A 21751-nucleotide genomic window follows, 5' to 3' on the forward strand; every position below is an offset into this window, starting at 1 on the left:
TATGGCACCAGAGCACTAATAATCTCCAGCCTGCCATACATTATTTAAACTAGCTAAAGGAAGGTTAGACGCAGCTGTGGTGCGTAAATGTAAAGAAAAAGGGGTACGATACTTGTATCAGTCCATCACCCAAACAGGTCCGAGATCAGCTGTGGAGTCTCCGAGGGGAACAAGGCCACACTACCCTCTAAGTCCAATCCCTGCGACTCCTCCTCCTCCGTAGATGACCTAGTGATCATCCGCGGTGCATTCGTGAATGCTGCCGTAGCCAATATCGCCTGCTTTTGGGTCTGCTTTATCTGTTGCGAGGTGACCTTTACACGCCCAATGTTTCTTCTCTTTACCGCCTTTACGCCCTGTCAAGGTGGCTTCAAAGGATTTCTGCCTCTCCTCTGCTTTTGCTGCATTCTCCTCCGCGCTAGTTAGTTCCATGACCTCTAGCCAATCCTCAACATCTCCGGGACATTAAAAAAAGTACGATTTCTGGTCGTGTAATATTTTCAGCCGTGCCGGGAATAGTAGTGCATACTCTATATTCAGGTCTCGAAGCCGCCGCTTCACCGCCATAAAAGAGGACCATTGCTTTTGCACTAGCATTGTGTAATCCGGAAACAAGGAAATCCTCGCATTCTCAAAGTTAATTGGCGCCGCCTCCCTGGCTTTCTGCAGCAGACTGTATCGGTCACAGTAATTCAATAACTTCACTATGAGGGGTCTCGGAGGGGCACCCGGTTTTGGACGTCCGGTAGGTATCCTGTGGGCACGCTCTATGCAGTACTGTGAGGAGAGTCCCTCCGTCGTGACATGGTCTCTGAACCATTGATCCATATACCCCGATGCGTCAAGACCCTCACTTTTCTCCGGCAAGCCAATCACCCAGATGTTGTTTCTTCGTGCTCTCCCTTCTGCATCTTCCACTCATTCCAATAAGGTGGCCACCTGTGTCTGCAACTGCTTCACGTTTGTTTCAGTTTGTTTCTGATTGGGCAGTAGCTCCGCCAGTGTTGTTGCATGATCTATCACCTTCTCTGCCGTTTTTACATGATCTGCCCGGAGTAAATTCAAACCAGTGAACAGGAACCCTATTTGTAGCTCGAGTGCCTTCCTTGAATCTCGCACTTCCCGCAATATAAGATCTACTTTGTCTTCTGAGGCAGGCTCCTTAGTCGGGGGGCACAACCAGACCCCAGCGCCCCGTCCGTGCCACTGAGGCCCTCCTGCGTAGGGTCCGTGCCGCTCTGGTCCGGCTGTCTCGGCCTGTTACGTCCCATCTTGCCCCTGTATAGTGTCACCGTCACACACTAGACTAGAGATGAGTGATCAGGGGGGCCCTTAAGACACTACTCTCTGTCCCATGTACGTTATGACCTTCGTTGGTGCCAGTGGGGTAGATGTTCCCGGCCTACAAGGCAACCACCGCTCTTAGTGTATGGCAACAGTGTACACATAGGGTGAACAGAACTCCCCAGTTCCTACCAGGCTCCACAGCGACCTGTAGTGGGGCAGGTCAGTCCCAATTTCACGTGACGGACCTTGCGATATTGTCCCAGATGCACTTTCACCGCTGTATCACTACACTGGAGGCGAGTAGAAGAGTAATATCTTTGTCAGGGACAACACAAGTCCTCCACGCCTGTATTAAAATTGCGCCCCTTCCAGTTCCTTCTGGACACAGCAGTAGGGTAGAACAGCACGACACATACCACTTCAGGTTCCCACAGAAGAGCATACTTGTGTTTGTACAGCGATTTGGAAAGAGGGTGCATCCTCCTTAGTCCCAGCAATGTCCTTCACACACCGCCTTCCATTCATCAGGCTTCAAGCAGCATGCAGCGAGCACGCCCCTCCCGGTCTACGCAGCTCCCAGAGGGCAGTCAGGGGCAAACGCTCCGCTTACAACCACTCACAGTAGTAGCTGGCCCAATTGCAAATGGCCGCCGCTGCCGAGGGGCCTGCCCGCTAGGCCTCAGTCCCGGCGTTTGCCCAGTCCTCTCCCGCTACAGTAAGATGGTAGGGCACCGCTCCGCCCACCCTGCCGACTCCAGTCTGCCACAAGTTATGAAAGATGATTCTTCGGTCTCTGATGTGGGCGCGGTCTATGGGGGTACATCGCCGGAGAAAAGCAGGCCTCACTTCATCCCCGGGCTTGCGTAGATGTGCGCCCCGGATCACCTCCACAGGCTGCCTCTCACCTGCCAGTGAGACTGCGATCGTAACTCCGGTGTGTCTGCAGCCGGCGGGTGCAAAGATGTGCTGCCCCCTCCGCCCGAAGCAGTCGTTCTAGCCCCGATGCATCAGCCTCCGGCACTCGCGGCGTCAGTCTGACGATCCGGGCTGCCGCACCTCTCCTCCCTGCGCCATGCGGCCTCGGCGATATTATTGCAAGTTGCGTCTCTCATCGTCGTCTGACCAACCCAGAGTGTTCAGGCCCGTTCTCTCGGCCTTCTCCCACAGCTACCACCGTCCGTTTATTATAAATGGCCAATATATTTCAGGATTTTTGGAGGCTCGGGTTCGGAGCTCCGTTAGCAGACAACCACCATGCTTATCTGCTGGCCACGCCCAGATCTTTTTTAGGGTTGAGAGAATATTGCAAGAGGTTTGTGCAAGGTTATGTGATTTTTGTGGAATGATTGTGTAAACTGTTAAGAAAGGTTGAACATTTTAAGTAAGGAGAAGAGCAGGATGAAACTTTTGGAAGAAATAAGTATTTGATTGTTCAAGCATCAGCACTCAAACTCTTTGCTCCCCTTCTCAATCGCTATGTAACCATTGATGAGAGTTCTTTAGGATTAGGTGCTGTTTTTAGCAAAATAGTTGAGGGCATAGAGTACATGGTCTCTTTTATATCTAGAGCAGTGCATGCTAGAGAGTTATAATATAGTGCATTTAAAACAGAGGCATTGGCCTGTTTGCAGGTGGTGGAATAACTAAAACATTTTTTGGGGGGGGGGGGGAGTTTGTACCTTTGATAGATCATAAACAGTTAGTTTGCAAAATGATTGGTAAACGGTCTGACAGAGCTGCTTCTAGATTGGTGAGACTAGTTTCTAGACCAGTGTTCTTCAAACTGTGGGGCGCGCCCCCCTGGGGGGGCGCGGCACCATCCCAGGGGGGGCGCGCTCCACTCCGATCTTCCCCTTGTGCCCGTTCCTTTGTCTGGGTGATTCTCCCAGGAGGGGGCCAATTCATGGAGTCAACAGCTTCGGCTGCAGTGCAGACAAGGAGTCTCCTCTGCTAAAAAGGAAAGCAAACAAACAGACACGCTTTCAGCTTTAGCAGAGGAGACCCCTTTCCTCTGCCTCCCACTGCAGCTGAAGCTGACTCCGTGAATTGGCCCCCTCCTGGGAGAGTTAGCTCTTCCCAGAAGGGAGAGAAGGTTTCCCTAGAGAGGGTTTGAGGCACGGGCGGGGTGGGCTCTGGCCCAGGGCCCCTGCCTTTCAAGGGGGGTGGGAGTGAGGGGGAGGGGGTGGGGTCGGGAGGCTCAACATTCTTTAATTCGATGTCATATTTACTCCAAAGATGTTACAAAAATCATGTGTTTCGATGTGCTAGTACAGCCAGTTAAAAAGCCTTTTAAAACCATTTTAAATATTTCACTTCCCGATGGTATAACCCACACAACTCACATAGCAATACGTTTAATACAAATGTACATGTTCATGCGACCACTGCAATGTTCTCTAGTGCAGTGTGCATCCTCGTATACTCAGTAACTCAAAAGTGCGTTTCCAGTTTATAACAACAATCGCTTTGAAACAACTGTATGCAGCAAATATAGGACAAAGTCACTGATGATATAGCCCAATAGGGTGAAAGCTTCGAGTTCCATACTAGTCGGCCTTGTGTGATCTTGGTCTATTCAGCTCCTTTTAATTCTCGCTTTTGAATTGGCAGTGCTTCCTTGAGCCTTGGTACAAATAGACGTGTGATGTTTTCAATTGATTTCTTACGAAGACACATAATAAGAAAGAACAATGTAAAAGGCACATTCTGGTTGAGGGATGGAGACTAATACCATTTCCCAAACCTAACGCTGCCTCTGCTACTGATCGAAAAACTTAAGGTGAAATGCAAGTTTTTTCAAAGTGTGACCATTTGCATTAATTTCATTAAAAGGTCTGTTTCACAACAGGATTATTTTTGTTATGGGTTGATTTGCTGTGCTTTATCTTCTAATGAAAAGCCTGTACTTTTTCATTTTCCGAAATATACTGCACAATGTTTTTGATATTTTATTGAAATAAAATGTGGCTTTCATCACAACAATTGGAACATGGTTCCAGGTGTATTTGTCAATGCGTACTGTTTTCTTCAAGTAGAAGTATGTGGTTATTTGTGTCTCCATGGTGCAGAGGAACAGTCGGTTGCTTGTAAGCTCCTAGCTTGAAACGACAGCAGACGATGTCTACAATAAATTCTGCCATTCCATGCAGCATGCCCGTTGTTGAGAAAATTCCACCAATAATACCACACAGTCTCACTAAGAACTGCCAAAATGGCATATGAGACTCTGTCACAGTCACCATTAGTGAACTAATGTCATATTTCATGACAATGCCTGATACGCCATGGCTGCCTGATGCATGATCAATCACACTTTCTCTTTCTGTCACTGCAAACTGATGAGTGTCAGATGAGATTCTGTATGTTCTGAGTTTTGTTGGCACAATTGTGATAAAATACTGGAACATCTGGTTATGATCTGAGGCGATTTTTTCCGTTCAATCAAGGGTGTTAATAATGCCAGGAATCAGCTCTCCAAATGACATATGGTCAATTCGATGAGAAAAGTTGTATGTCTCGTGACTGACGAGTGCTGCCAGGTGTGCATGGCCTCGTGGATGTGGAATTACCTTGCCAACTGTGATGTGAACGTTCCCTGCTACTTTGTTGACATACAGATGCCCGTGTATTCTGCATGCGTCTGGAGGTTGCAACAAAGAGTCTTCCCTTGGCGGCAGAGCTGTTGAAGCACCTTTGACAGCACTTTTGAAAACTACATCTTGAAGAGAGTGCTCTTCCTGCAGGCGATTCTGAATTACTTGCAGGGGGGGATGGATGGATGAGTGAGGGGATGGATGGATGGGTGAAGGGGTGGATGGATGGTGGGAGAGAGGATGGATGCATGAGTGGAGGGATGGATGGGAGTGGATGGATGGATGGATCAGTGAAATGGTGGATGGATCGATGGGGGGGTGGATGGTAGACGAGTCGGTGGGTGGATGGATGAGAGAAGTGATGGATGGATGTATTGATGGGTGAAGGGGTGAATGAATGAATGGATGGATGAGTGAAGGGGTGGATGTGGGGATGGATGGGTGATTGAGGAGGGTGGATGGACGGGGGATGGGTGAGAGGTCAATGGATGGATTCATGAGTGCATGAGTGGATGGATGAGTGGGTGAAGGGTGAAGGATGGATGGAGGGATGGGTGGCTGGGTGAGGGGGGAATGGAGAGAGAGGGGGAGGATGGATGGATGAGTGAGGACAAGGATGAATGATTGGCAGAGTGGATGGGCAGATGTGTGCATAGTTGGCGAGGAGAGGAGCATGGAGATGGATGGGTCAGAGAGTGCATGCATGAGTGGGGGGAGGGGGGAGAGCGGGAGGGATGGATGGGTGGGTGGATGGATGAGTGGGGGGTTGGGTGGGTGGATGGATGAGTGGGGGGTTGAGTGGGTGGACGGATGAGTGACTGGGTGGATGGATGAGTGGGTGGGGGATGGCTGGATGGTTGAGAGGGTGGGTGGTTGGATGGATGAGTGAGTGGATGGATGGGTGGAGGAGTGAATGGATGGGTGGAAGAGTGAATGGATGGGTGGAAGAGTGAATGGATGGGTGGAAGAGTGGATGGATGAATGGAGGAGTGGATGGATGAATGGAGGAGTGGATGGATGAGTGGGAGGATAGCTTGGGTGAAGGGGTGAGTGTTTGGGTGGATGAGTGGGTGGATGGATGGGTGAAAGAGTGGATGGATTGGTGAGGGGATGGATTTGGTGAAGGGATGGATGGATGGATGGGTGAGGGGGTGGATGGAAGGATGGATGGGGGAGATGATGGATGGAGGGATGGATGGTGGATGGGTTTGCAAGTGGTTGAAGGGGTTTGGATGTGGATGGGGCACAGATGGAGGGAAGGAATGAATGGCGGGGGAGTTAGTGGATGACAAGGTGTACATGATGGATGGGGAGGGTTGTGATGACTTCCTTTGCCTTGGACGATTGTGTTTTGAGCTGTGTGGTACGCCTCTGTCGTTTCGCCACACCCACTCACAGGCCTGCAGTTTGCTAGGCACTCTTGTTGTGTTGAGCATTGTTTGTCGGATATGGCCCGTGGTGTGCGCGTTGCAGGCGATCATGTGGTGTGCCGGATGCCCGAGGTTTCGGTCGGGTGGTGGGGGGGCCCAACATCTGGGGGAATTCAGCTGGGGGGGCTCAACCTGGAAAAGTTTGAATACCTCTGTTCTAGACGGTAGTAATTTCATTTTGAAATAAGACACATTGCTGGTGGTAAATATGTAACAGCTGATTGTTTATCTAAACTACCCCAAGCCTCTAGTGAGTATGAAACTGTGTCAGATCAACAGGAGTATGTTGTTGCAGCTTTAGATGCGTGTTTACAATCGTGATAGTGCAATTTCAGAGAAGGAATTGTTGGAGATGTGTGAATGTGATAGCCAATTTGAGCTTAGAACAAAATATTTGATGAAGGATGGCCATCTAATAGAAAGCTTTAACTGGGTCTACAACGTTTTGCACACGTGTCAGATTAATTTATTTTTGAAGCAGGGAATTTTGATAAGAAATTATTTGTTCCTTTGCTCTGCCTCAGAACAAAATTGGTCAGATTAGCTCATCAAGGACATCCTGTTATGTGACCTACTAAAAAACTTCCCTTAAACAACATTATTGGTGCCCAAGCATGGATTCTGTTGTGGAAATTTTTTTGAATATTGTGCTGTCTGTTTAAATTCAGATAAAGATTCCTTCTCTATCAGTTTCCCACCCTCTCACTGAAAGCGAAAAGAAACTTCAAACACAGACTGATCAAAAAACACCCAGAAACACTATTCGCAGACATATATCACTGCTCCTCCAAAGAGCAGATAAAAATGGACCTCATTTTCCATATGAAAAGACCCGAAAACTGGAACTCTATTCTCAGATCACAGCTCCTCATATCCAAAACAACTAACACTCCTTATAGCTGCAAAATGATGATCTCAATACCTAACCGCCCTATGCGGAGCGGTAATACCTCTGCGACCATCTTCTATAACGGCACAGTCCTGATTCAAGCCACCAATGACAACCTCAATGCATTTACTACCTCTTCTCCTGGGTATGAAACGTCCTCACTGGCACGCATCCTCCACCTGACCTACCCCCTATCCCCTGACAGCCTGACATGACAGGAGAGCCCACAAACCAACCTCACGCCCTATGCCCTCCCCGCACCAAACACGCACAATACATTACCCCTCTCTAATACTAACCAGAGAGATGCCGTGAACAAGGGTCTACAACCCACTGCTGACTGCCACCTACAACAAACTATAAACGACCCTAACCCACAGTCAATTACCTCTCTCTGCCCACACGCAAGAGGACGTGGCAATCACGACACGACCCGTCATATCCCATGCCACGGCCCCCCCACAGACTCAATACTGACAGCACAAAAAACAAAAGGCAACATAGCAATGACAAGCTCCCTCCTTCATAGGACAACCCCGCCCAGAAGACCCCCACCCCCGCCTTTGAGGAGATGGCTCATCATATTTCCCTGCTAGAAACCCAGCTAGAAACTATAATCCTGGGCCTTAACGAAATCACAATGAACCTCGCCACGCTCCGAAATCCCAGCCAACACCCCCCACTAACTCCCACCTTCGGTAGCTCCACACACCAAAGGCCTTCCAAGGCTCTGTGCCCCAGTTGGATGTCAACCCCACTCATGAACCTGACACAGAGACCCAAAAGAAGAAGAGCTGCAATGTCCACGAGTGAAGCATCGGATCTTGCCTCCTCATATGACACTTTGTCCACTGTCACCCAAAACTCCAAGATCCAGGTGATAACGTTAGTCAGAAGAGTCTACTCCCCTCCGAGATCCCTAATACCCCCTGCCTTCCTCACTAACATCCCCAGGGCCACCTTATTGAAGAAACTCAAAAACAAAAAAGAGGGGACCTACACCAACTGCATGCTCATAAACTGCAGATCAGCCACCAAACATGCAACAGAGCTGGCAGAATCAATCCTCACACATGACATAGACATCACGTTCATCACTGAGACGTGGCTAAATGATTTCTCTTCCCCAATCATGGATATGCTGGTGCCCCTAGGCTTTGCAATCATTAATAAATACAGAAAGGACCAATGAGGAGGGGGCATAGCAATCATTCACAAGAGCAATATCTCCATAACAGAAACCGACACTGTGATCTCGGCCCACGGGTCACGAGACCCCTACTCACCCTGCCCCGCATATCACCCATCCGCAAGTCCCCGTATCCAGGCACACGAGCGGAATCAACCACCACAGCGTCCATGACGACAGGAACCCCGCCCCTTTCTCTGTTGCAGGACCCAATCAGGAACAACGAAGGACCGGAAGGACTTCCCCATGATCCCGGAAGTCCTGCCTCTCTGCCGACAGCCGGATACAGAAAAGACGGAAGAGGAGAGGAGGAAGGCGTCGAAGGATCGTGGCAGGAGCTTTCGGCTGGTGCGGTGACGGACGGAGAAGACGGGAACGGAGACATCGAGGAGTGGTCCGAAGATTGGTGGAGTCCCACGGAGGTGGCTGAAGAGCGGCCGTAACTCAGAGGAGAGTTACGGCGGAGCGCGTGAGTACCAGCTACCTTTTTAAGCACGCTAGGTGCTCTGTGTAAATAGTACGAACCCCTCCCCGTGTATAAATCCTCCCGCTATCCTAGGCACGTCACCAATAGCCCTTAGACACCTTGTATATAATAGCACTTAGCACTGTACAAAGAACACCCCTGTTCCCCACCATCCTGTGCACTTCTTTTTGCTTACCCTTCCCTGACTACATCCCGTATCTTCCTCACTCTCCTTTCTCCTCCTCACACTACCGGGTAACGGTGACGGTATCGGATCTCTAGTCCCAGAGTGACTAACGGCTCCTCTCTCTCTTGTTGCCCTCAGAGGTGCCTTCCGACCATACCGAGGCGGCTACACCCAAGACCCGGACATCCATCGGACCCTCATCACATCAGGAGGAACCCGGAAGAAGACGCATCTCCCTCGTTGGGTGTTATACCTAGGACTCTCTCTCCCCGTATCCTACTGTTCAGAGAAAAATAAAAAAACACTATAGCCCACTATATCCGGCCTCCTCGCCTGCTTTACCAGTCCGCCGACCGCCCACGATCACATCTGGTGTCAGAAGTGGGATCACCTGGAGGTATGGAGGCCGTGATGAACAGGATGGCGGAATCCCAAGAACAACTCGGGAAGTTAATGGAGCGGTTCCTAAAGACCGCTGAGGACGACCGTGGCCAACTCCATGATGTATTGAAAGGACAGGGAACCACCCACGAGCAGGCTATGGGGAAACTGACCGATGGCCTGGGTCATCAGAGGCCCATGACCTCCCTGCCTTCGGTGGTTCTTCAGAAATATGTGCCGGGGGAAGACCCGGACTTCTTTTTTACCAACTTCGAGCGGTTAGCGCAGGCCGCCGCCTGGCCTGCTGACCGTTGGGGTCATTATCTGGGCCCCTTACTGACGGGCGACCTACAGGCCGCATACCAACAAGCGAACATCCAGGGTAACAATCCGTATGCAGACATTAAAAAGTGTATTCTCGAAAGGCTGGGCATCGATGATGAAACCTACCGAGTACGGTTACGTCAAACAAAGGAAGGGCCCCAAAAACCCCCAGAGCCCTTTCCTTTCGGATCAAAGACCTAGCCAACAGGTGGCTGAAACCCGATACCTCTACTAAGGAGGAAATCCTAGAGAAAGTATATTTGGAACAATTCCTGTCGTCTTTGCATCCAGGCACACAAAGATGGGTACGCCAACATGCCCGCCTTAACCTAGACACTGCAATTGAAATCGCAAGCGCCTATAGTCGCGCCCAGGAGGGTCAGCGAGGAAAAGAGGAACACTCCCATAAACCTCACACCCCCACAGGCCTCTGGCCTCCCCGTCTCCCTGTACCGAGAAGACCAGAGCCTACCCTTCTGTTCCCCCCCCCTGTTTTGCAACGACCTATCAATCCCGGACCTCAATGTTATAGTTGTGGAGGATTTGGTCACATCGCCAGGGTGTGTCCTCACAAAGACGAGCCGATGGAAGTGGGCCTAGCCCGAAACTATGTATGTTCCGTACCCGGGGCAACACCACCTCAATTCCGATGTCCGGTGAATTTTGATGGACAAACCCTCATGGCCCTGACAGACACAGGGTGTCGACAGAGCGTCCTCAGACCTCAGGACTTGAATCGCCCTGTTAATCCTTCATCCAACATGGTCGCCATTCAATGTGTTCATGGTGATACGAAGAGATACCCAACCACCCAGGTACAGGTCCAGCATCCCAAAGATCCCAGAACCACCCTCACCGTTGGACTCATACCCGCACTCCCGGAGCAGGCAATATTGGGAAGTGAATACCCCGGATTACCAGGACTACTGCAGGACACCACTGAGTCCCTGAACCACTGGTGGGAAGAAGCTCCCTTTCCAAAGGGGTTGTCCTCCCCTGTGTTGGCGCGCAAACCACCTAAAACCAAAACACAGAAGAAGAAGGAAAAGAGAGAATACACAGGCGCGTTCCCCGTGATCCCGGATGAACACCCTTGGCAAACAGACCGAGAATTCAGGGCTGCACAACAGGAGGATCCTGTTCTACAGGAGGCGTGGGGAAGGGCGTTGGACCAAGAGGATCCCCTTACCGTAGGTCCCTACTTCTTCAAGAAAAATGGGCTATTGTACCGTAAGGGAGGGACCCAACAAAAACCCCAACTCCTGGTCCCTTTCAAGAGAAGGTTCTGTTCCTGGCCCATAGCCACCTTTTAGGGGGTCATTTTGGTGAGGAAAAAACCAGCCAAACTATTCTAGACAAATTCTACTGGCCTGGGATATACCAACACATCAAGAAGTATTGTAGAGAATGTCCGGTATGTCAGAAACATAGCAGATATCGACCCCCTAGGGCCCCCCTACAACCCCTTCCCGTCATTGATGTCCCGTTCAGCAGAGTGGGGATGGACATTATAGGAGGACCCCTGTTACCCTCATGCAGCGGGTGTCGTTACGCCCTGGTCATAGTGGACTATGCCACACGCTTCCCGGAAGCCTTACCTTTGCGCCAGCCCACCACCCAGAATATCGCCAAAGCCCTCATCTCTGTATTCACTAGGGTGGGGTTTCCCCGCGAAATACTGACTGATCAGGGTACTCCCTTTGTCTCTGCTCTGATGAAACAGGTATGCTCCCACCTAGGGATTAAACAGATCAGAACCTCTGCATACCACCCCCAAACCGATGGGCTAGTCGAGAGATACAACGCCACCCTAAAACAGACCCTTAAAAAACTACTGGGGTTGGAAGCCAAACGGTGGAAGGATATGCTACCCCTTGCCCTGTTCGCCATCCGTTGTACCACACAGAGCAGCACCGGTTATTCACCCTACGAGCTGCTATATGGTCGACCCCCTCGCACCCTGTTGGACATGGCCCAAGAAGCCTGGGAAACTGAACCAGATCGTACTCGCCCCTCCCTGAATACATGAGTAACCTAAAAACTCACCTATCTGTCATACGTGACATAGTCCGACAGAATCTGGAAAACGCACAAAGCAAACAGAAGGGACAGTACGATAAAGGCACGAAACCACGAGTCTTTTCCGTAGGCGATTTGGTGCTGCTGATGTTACCATCCTCTGACCAAAAGCTCCTAGGACAGTGGCAGGGCCCTTATGCCATCCTTCGTCAGGTGACCCCTGTCACATATGAATTAGACCTAGATCCCACACGTGGTATAACACAGATTTATCACGTTAACCATCTGAAGAAATGGGAAGGCCCTCGTCCGGTCCTGTCCGGCTCCTCGGCCCCTGTTCCCATCTCCTTTACCCCCTGTATTGACCCTGATTTAACCCCACAACAACACCATGAACTTGAAACGGTCCTGTACCCGTTACGACCGGTATTCTCTTCTTCACCTGGCCATACCACCATCACCGAACACGCCATACAGACAGTCCCTGGAAAGGTGGTCCGACAAAGACCTTAACAGGTCTCCGAAGCCCGCAGGGCGGTTATACGAAGAGAAACAGAACAGATGTTGAAGATGGGTATTATAGAGCCGTCGGTGAGCGATTGGAACTCACCGATCGTCCTTGTACCCAAACCTGACGGTACGGAGGGTACGGAGGTTCCAACAACTTCGTTCTTACTAAAATTGGAACAGACCATTGAACGAACACTTGAAACTACTCCCATTAATTTAGGAAGAGCTAAGGCCCCGAGAACTGCACAAACGGAGGGTTGGAGTCCGCTGAGTTTAACTCATCACCAAGACTTAACCGACCCAATTGATGAGCCCACTTTCAAAGACCTTAACTTGTCTGCAATAAGAGAAGTCCAGGACACAATGGCTAGGGCACTGCTATGGCAGTCCGCAAAGATGGAACTCCAAATCGACCTTTTGCAGTCGATAGCCCAACATTTGGTGTGCCAAGATGACAAGCTGGCAAAGCTGGAAGTTCAACTTAACGCCCAACAAGCTCATGTCGCCAGCACCAATTCCTGTGACGTCTTAATTGATAAATGGGCAAGTCTTCCCGAAGTCTTAAAAGAGATGCTTGCATTAGCCAGGGGTCATGGCGAGATAACCACGCAAGATCAAGCCGCACAAAAGCTACCACCACAGACGACAGAGCATGCCGAAACAGCAACCCTTAGCACAACGGGCAATAGCGCCACAAAGGTTCCCCTAGTAGGGCCCCGCATTAACTTTACTTCGGCTAATAAAGGGAATGGTGACCCCGAGGCCTCGGATCTCGAGACCGTTAGTGATGACCTGTCTGTTACTACCCCTCAAGTGGAGAGGGCCGAAGGAGCATTAGCAAGTGCCAAAGCTCCGTTATCAAGGAGAGCCAAAAAAAGACTTAAAAAACAACTTAAGAAGTCCAAAGCTAGAAGCAGAAACACATCCTCGGTGGTATTAACCCTGGGCGACACTGAAACTAAACGTATCACCAAACCACTCTTCCCCATTTTCATACCCAAGCAGGTGTCTAAAATGGGCAAGCCATGTGACGCACCTCTTGTTCGCGGTGAGGCCCAAAGACAACAAATCCCTCTCATGGAGGGTCAAACTAATGAGGCTCTTCAACAAAGGCCTTCACAGGTGGCCGTCTCAGCACCTTTAAGTGCCCCCAGCCCTTCCGGTTGGGTTCTGAAACATGAGTCTGTAACAAATCCCAAACTACAACAGGGCGCACAACCAGTACTGTCAAGATTGGTAGGTCTACCAACTGAGGGGCAAGGGAATCAGCAACCAGGAGTCGTACTCAAAAATTACCTAAATTTAACATCAGACCAGGGGGAGTGGCAAGGATGTCCGAGTGTGGAAGGCCAATCAAGTGTGGGGCCCAACGGGCAGCAGCCTGAATCCACGCTCATAAACCCTTTAAATTTCAATAACCCGAGGCTAAAGCTCCAGGGAGAAGGGGTGAGTTTGTGCTCCATCACACAAAAAAACAAACAATCCACCTATGAGCTGCAGTTAACCCCAAGGTATACAGCAAAAGGCTCATTTGACATCTTGAACAGATCCAATATTGTCCGCCTCTTTGGCCATATTGCCTCGCTGGCCCAAATCACCTCAGAAAATATTGAGTGGGTGATATTCAAGAGACTGGAGACAGACACTCATGATGATTCCACCATAATCGGACTTGCGAGTCAGCAAGTCCAACAGGCTGTCCTTAAGGAAGCAACACTGTTCGCTGAATGGGGCATTGAAGTCGTCGCGCCAAGAACATTGAAATATCCACACGTCCTGTTGCCGCAACAGGACACACACGAACCGTCATCCATTCTTAAAGGCATAAGGTACACCCGCCCAGAAATAGGGGCGAAATCAGGGCGGGCAAAAACCCCGCTAAAAATCAAAATCCAGCAAAATGACGGGCAACGGAGCGTGCAGCGGCATCTCCAGACATCGGATCACCTGGAGGCCACATGGAGACAGCGTCCCTAACCTAATAAACAGCTATGCAAATAACGCCTGTTCAAACCCACTCAGGGGCCTAGTCCGCGAGTTATCCATTATTTCATGGAACATTGCGGGGGTGAGCAACATCTTTAGGGACATAACTACATCTGAATACCTCGCACAGGGGGACATACTGTGTATTCAGGAAACCTGGGCAAGGGCAACGACCGCCATTGGTGGCTTTTACGAATATTTTAAACCAGCAACCAAAAGGACAATCTTTGGACGCCCGTCAGGGGGTCTTTCTATCTACGTAAGTCATGCGTGCAAAATTAACACAACTGAATTAAAGTTGGGGTCTCCTGATCTTCAAGCCATCATAATCAGTGGGTTGTCATCGGGTCAAAAATCTCGCCCCCTTCTACTAATTAATTGTTATTTCAATCCAAACAAGTATCAATCCTCCCAGGCCATGGAATCACTTATTTCAATTTTGGAAGATCTTTTAATAAATTGGAAGGACCAAGACGTAATAATCGCGGGCGACTTTAATCACAGAGGCTTGGGTTTAATTTCGGAGGCTCCATCAAGCAAGAAGTCAGCCCTACTGACTGAATTTCTCGCAAATTTTAAGCTGCACTCCACCCATAGAATACAAAAACAGACCCAACCTGAATGGCCCACCATCCCGACCTTTAGAAATGTCTCTACAATAGACTACATCTTTATCAATGAAGGGCTTGTCCACAATCTTTGCAACTTCACAGTGGACGACAGAGAGGAAAGTGATCATAGGCCCCTCCGCGCCACATTCAATCTGGCGCGGGTACAAGCAGAATTACAAGTAGTTATTGGAACTACCACGGGGGAGGAACATCACAAAGTGCTTAAAAGAATAAAATGGTCAATCAATCTCAGTCATAGCCTGCTAGACTATGTAGCTAGAAGGGAGGAAGAACCTAACCCAGTTCAAACTAAGAACGTCATTCACCTCTGGGAAACCCTGACCTCCGATTTATTGGAACGTCTGGGCAATAACCGTCACCCAAGAAGTCGCCAATTCCACTCTGGTCCTCGCCGTGCAACATCGTGGTGCCTGTCACAGTGTAAGCGTGATCTAAATAAGGCAATCAGGGCACAAAAGAAAGGCACTCATCTGTCAGGGAGATACTCCATTGCTGCTCTGCGAACTGACTATAAAAAGAAAGTCTGGGCCCACAAAAAACGGCAGACTGAACAGAATTGGTTGACTGTGTTTTCCTTAATTAAAGGAAATGACAATAGCAAGCTTTGGCGTTTCATCAACAGTCTGACCCCCAAAGGAGAGCAAAAGGAAAATAGTGTTGCAGGGAAAGTGTGGGAACAGTATGCCAAGGGGCTGTATACCTGCGAGTCAAATCAAGCCACTGCAGGAAGCCGTGCGTGGTCCAAGGTGGTGGCGGAAATTATCGAACCCGAAAGAGTTACGTCAGAAGGCGTAAATCCGACCTGCACCGGATTGTTCACAGAAATGGAGGTACTAAAGTGCATCAAGGCCATTAGAACTGATGGCGCTCCAGGCCCAAATGGGATTCCGGCCCAGGTTCTGAAAACTGCCTCAGCCTTTTTTGCATCCAGACTCACCCCTTTATTTAACCATTCTTTTGCCACGGCAATGTTGCCATCCTCTTGGAAAGGTTCTATTCTATTCCCCATCCATAAAAAGGGGGACCACACGAACCCGGCCAATTATAGGCTTATAGCTCTCCTCGACGTAGAAGCAAAGATATACGCCCGCCTTCTTCTCAGGGATCTGGAGGACTGGGTGGACAAGAACGGCATTCTTCCGCCCACACAGACCGGCTTTAGGGCTTACAGCTCCACCCTCGACAACATCTTAGCCCTTTCCTACCTTGCGAAGAAGGCCAATATGAGGAACAAACCGCCCCTGTTCTGCTGTTTCATAGACTACTCCACAGCCTTTGATCGAGTGAACAGGGGCCGGCTCTGGGCAAAACTCGACTCGTGGGGGCTACCACAGGCTCTACTAAAAGCTATAAAAGCGCTCTATGAGGGCACCTGGGTCAAGGTGAAGCTAAGCCCTACAATAACAACTGCAAGAATTGAAACCAACTCGGGCCTCAAGCAGGGGTGCGTCTTGGCCCCCATGCTTTTCAACTTGTATACTGCGGATATGGGGACAGCTCTGAAAGATGCCAACTTAGCACCTCCAAAACTGGGGAGGCTCGTCTTGGGAACACTCCAGTATGCAGACGACACGGTGATCATGGACCACACTAGGGTGGGGCTCCAAAGAGCCTTAAGCAGTTTGGCATTATACAATAAGTCAAATGACTTACGGATCAATGTGGGCAAGACCAAAATTGTCATTTTTGGCAAATACCCCCACAAAAAAGAAGCTTCATGGTCCCTGGGGGAGCACCGTATCGTCACTGCCCCATCCTACAACTATCTGGGCACCTGGGTCCCTGAGAGTGCCTCTGCAGCCAAACATCTGAAGGAGCTTAAACCTAAAATTGACAAAACCATTCTGTCGCTAAGACGCTTATGCCACCGCTTGGACAGTCCCTCAGCAGAACCAATGTTGACAGTGCTCAGGGCAAAACTGATCCCTGCCATTGCATATGGGCACATAGCCTACCCTGGTGCATTTGACAAAGTGGTCAACGCAGCCCAGGCGAAAGCCTATAAGTTGGTGCTACAGGCCCCTAGATATGCAAGGAACACTAGATTAAGGCTAGAAATAGGCCTTAAGCGACCGGAGCTGGTATTATTGGGGGACCTTTTAAAACTCTATATTAGAGTATTGAAAGCACCAGAACATTCGCTAAAGCACTCCCTAAAATCAATCTTTGATGAGGTGGGCTCCCCCTGGTACTCAAAGGTAGGACAAGCTATTGCAGCATTGAAAATCGAAAGAAGGAGTTTGCCCCTGCACGAAATTCCTTTCCCAGCCTGGGCCCAAGCTGTTAAGCGCCAAGTCCGGATCATCTCCTTTGGACTTGACCTTGCATCTCTTCGGCAAAATCCACTAACCCAGGCCCTGGACAAATCATATATTCCAGGTAAACCCCAACCTTACCTGCAAGATCCAGTATCCACTTACGCGAGAAAGAAAATTTTGTACTTTCGACTTTTGGCCCTCAGGATCATGGACTTCAACCCCAAATGGGCCCGTACGGATGGCACCTTGGCCTGTCGTCTATGCAATTACCGTAGAGAATCCTGGCTACACTTGCTGTGCTGCTGCACAAAGCTGGCCAATGACCGCCATCGCTTGCTGCTTCCGATTTTACGTAACACGGCCTATAGAACTTGTAGAGAGGCCTCGGACTGGTGCCTCTCAGTCTCCACGACCTGTTTGATAGCCAGAGTTGGGAAATTTATACACCAGGTAAAAATGGCACTCGACTCCCACTTAACGGCATTGTCTGCAAAGTAACTGGAAGCCTCCTGCCGCAGTTACCTAACTTGGGCTGGTTTAAAGATCCACGAAGAATCCATCTTTCGTCAACAGCCCTTGGTACATGAATTGACTCTACCGAACTTTCATGTGCCCCCCTTTATCAGCTGGGAAACACTTGTACAATCTATTCATCACTCCTTTTAAAAGAACCATGTTTAGGACAGCTAATCAGGACTAATATGTTAGTATTTTAACTTAAAGTGACTCTCACTTTTATGTTTGGATGGGACTTGAGAGTGGGGGAGTCGGGACGTTCATAAAGCTTTTTATTCTTTTTTTCACTTTTATACTGTAAAGATTTTAAGTAATCATGCAGTTTATTAATAAAAAATTGTCAAATTGTCAAATTGACTTCCGCAAAGTCAATAAAATATCCTCCTTCGACACATATCCATTGCCACGTGTCGATGAAATGGTCGAGCGCATAGGGAAGGCCAAATATATCTCTACGTTAGACCTCTGTAAGGGGTATTGGCAGATACACCTCAGAGAGGAGGATGGAAAGAAGACGGCATTCTCCACCCCTGAAGGATTGTATCAATTCCTGGTTCTCCCTTTTGGTCTTCATGGCGCCCCGGCGTAGTTCCAGCGGGCCATGAATCGCATCCTAAAATCCCACGCTCTGTATGCAGGTGCTTATCTAGACGATATCGTCATCTGTAGCGATACCTGGACCCAGCACCTGGAACACCTCCACCAGGTCATCACCTCCTTGGGATCATATGGGTTCACCATAAACCCCGCCAAAACCACCCTAGCGGCCCAAACAGTAAAGTATCTAGGATACCTCCTGGGTGAAGGACTGATACGGCCCCAGAAAAGCAAAACCGAAGCAATCCACTCCCTTCCCTTTCCCCAGACAAAAAAAGACCTTCGTGCATTTCTGGGCCTCTTGGGTTATTACAGACGGTTCGTACCAAACTTCTCCCAAAGGGCAGCCCCACTCACGGACCTCTTAAAAAAATCTGCTAAAACTGAATCCCTCCTTAAGAACCCCACTCCATTGTTGTGGCAGGCCTTTTCTGATTTGAAACACGCTCTGACATCCAGTCCCGTGTTGGTGAGTCCCGATTACTCACAACCCTTCATACTCCAGACAGACGCCTCATAACAGGGACTAGGGGCGGTACTTTCCCAAATAGACCCTCATGGGTGTGAGAAACCCATACTCTACCTCAGCAGGAAGTTATTCCCACGAGAAAAGAACTATGCCGTGGTAGAAAAGGAAGCTTTGGCCATCAAATGGGCTGTGGAAAGCCTCCAATACTATCTAGAGGGAAGACAATTTACAATCTATACAGACCACGCTCCCTTAGAGTGGATGGCTCGGAATAAGGGCCACAACGATCGAGTCCTCCGCTGGTTTCTGTCTCTTCAACCTTATCACTTCACAACCCTACATCGGAAAGGCGTGGACCAGGGTAACGCCGACTATCTCTCTCGCTACCCTGTATCCTCACCGGGTACAAGAAAGACAGCTAGGGGAAGGCAATGTGATCTCGGCCCACGGGTCACGAGACCCCTACTCACCCCGCCCCGCATATCACCCATCCGCAAGTCCCCGTATCCAGGCACATGAGCGGAATCAACCACCACAGCGTCCATGACGACAGGAACCCCGCCCCTCTCTCTGTTGCAGGACCCAATAAGGAACAACGAAGGACTGGAAGGACTTCCCCATGATCCCTGAAGTCCTGCCTCCCTGCCGACAGCCGGATACAGAAAAGACGGAAGAGGAGAGGAGGAAGGCGTCGAAGGATCGTGGCAGGATCTTTCGGCTGGTGCGGTGACGGACGGAGAAGACGGGAACGGAGACATCGAGGAGTGGTCCGAAGATTGGTGGAGTCCCACGGAGGTGGCTGAAGAGCGGCCGTAACTCGGAGGAGAGTTACGGCGGAGCGCGTGAGTACCAGCTACCTTTTTAAGCACGCTAGGTGCTCTGTGTAAATAGTACGAACCCCTCCCCGTGTATAAATCCTCCCGCTATCCTAGGCACGTCACCAATAGCCCTTAGACACCTTGTATATAATAGCACTTAGCACTGTACAAAGAACACCCCTGTTCCCCACCATCCTGTGCACTTCTTTTTGCTTACCCTTCCCTGACTACATCCCGTATCTTCCTCACTCTCCTTTCTCCTCCTCACACTACGGGGTAACGGTGACGGTATCGGATCTCTAGTCCCAGAGTGACTAACGGATCCTCTCTCTCTTGTTGCCCTCCGAGGTGCCTTCCGACCATACCGAGGCGGCTATACCCAAGACCCGGACATCCATCGGACCCTCATCACATCAGGAGGAACCCGGAAGAAGACGCATCTCCCTCGTTGGGTGTTATACCTAGGACTCTCTCTCCCCGTATCCTACTGTTCAGAGAAAAATACAAAAAACTATAGCCCACTATATCCGGCCTCCTCGCCTGCTTTACCAGTCCGCCGACCGCCCACGATCACAGACACCTTCAGCTACAACACTTTTGAATGCCTAACCGCCAACATTAAGACAAGTGACAAAAAAGCACTCCTCTGTCATCTCCTCTACCATTCGCCAGGCAACACCAACACATTCAGTGAAAACTTGTCTGACCTGATGGCTCACTGCTCACTCAGAGACTCAAACACCCTAATTCTAGGTGACCTCAACCTACATTGGAACAAAGAAAACAACTCCCTAATCCAAACCCTGCAGGATCTCCTTCAGACCAACAACCTTACCCAACACTGCTCAAAGGAAATTTATAACAGAGGAGCAATCCTAGATGCCATTTTTTTCCCAACGAGACACAGTCACGATCGGCCACATCCTGCCCGTTGACTGGTCCAACCACCACATCATCCTATTCCACATCAACCAAACGATCCAATACCTACCCCCCACGCATGACTCCCCTAACCGGGTGAGAAATGTAACTCAGACTCTAACTTGGCTGACCTAGAGGAAAAGGTAAGCTCTCTCTTTCCCATTCCCACAGAGGATTTCTCCACAACAGAACTCACCTCCCATTACAACACAACATTTGACTTCCATTCTGGACCAATTAGCCCCCTTGAAACTTAAAAGAGTCAGGTACATTCCATCCAGATCCTGGTTCAACACAGACATTAACATCGAAAGAAGACAACTAGGAGCTACAGAAAGACTCTGGCGGAACAACCTTCCAAAATCCTCCATGATCAACTCAAATTAGTTCGCACGAAGTACAAAAAACACAAAAAGAACCAAAAAAAATGACTTTTTCTGCAGCGCTCTAAACAACGCAAAAAACAGGACAAAGAACTCTTCAACCTCATTAGGCAGCAAACTTCCAAGCCCCCTACAACCTCAGGTCAGGCCTTCAAAGATCGGTGCGACAACTTTGCCAACTTCTTCAACAACAAAATCACCAAGATCGAGCTTTCACAGGACAGCAACCACAGTCCCTCTTACAAGATCCCACCACCAGGGACAGAAGATCTCACACCCAAGCACCCCCTAAAACCCCGGAAATCCTTCAACCCCATCCCGGAAGCGGAGATAGTCAAACTAATCTCCACCTCCAAACCTTCTTCTCACATCCTAGATCCTATACTCGCCCAAGTGGCCAAAAAGCTTAAACTCTCCCTAGCCCCGTTCTGAAGCAAGATCATAAATAGCTCTCTAAGAACTGGAAATATACCAGACTGCCTGAAAGTCGCCAAGTCACTCCATTGCTGAAAAAACCAGACCAGGACAACAATGAAATGAAAAACTTCAGACCTGTCTCCAACCTTCCTCTCCTATCCCAAATCCTAGAAAGGTGCGCCCTCCTACAATTGACTCAACACATGGACAGCATCAACCTTCTAGACCCCACCAATCGGGCTTTAGAAAAGGCTGCAACACTGAGACTGTGATCCTCAACATCATAGACGATATCCACAAGTCACTGGATACGGACCAATGCTGCCTACTCATTCTCCTGCACTTATCGGCATTCTTCGACATGGTTGACCATAATCGACTCATTAAGGTCCTTCAAGAAAGGATAGGTGTTGATGAGGTGGTTTTAAACTGGTTCTCCTTCTTCCTCCATAACCGCACCCAAAGAATAAAAATCAAAA

At 49.5% G+C, this 21751-nt stretch overlaps 1 pseudogene; it reads right to left on the reverse strand.

Moving 5' to 3' along the window:
* Positions 1-3634: 3634 nt before the first annotated feature.
* On the reverse strand, positions 3635-5051 carry LOC147732863 (endoplasmic reticulum-Golgi intermediate compartment protein 2 pseudogene; annotated as a pseudogene).
* Between the last annotated feature and the right edge of the window lie 16700 nt (positions 5052-21751).

The sequence above is a fragment of the Lissotriton vulgaris genome, chromosome 2_1, assembly GCF_964263255.1.
Source record: "Lissotriton vulgaris chromosome 2_1, aLisVul1.2, whole genome shotgun sequence".
Classification (NCBI taxonomy): domain Eukaryota; kingdom Metazoa; phylum Chordata; class Amphibia; order Caudata; family Salamandridae; genus Lissotriton; species Lissotriton vulgaris.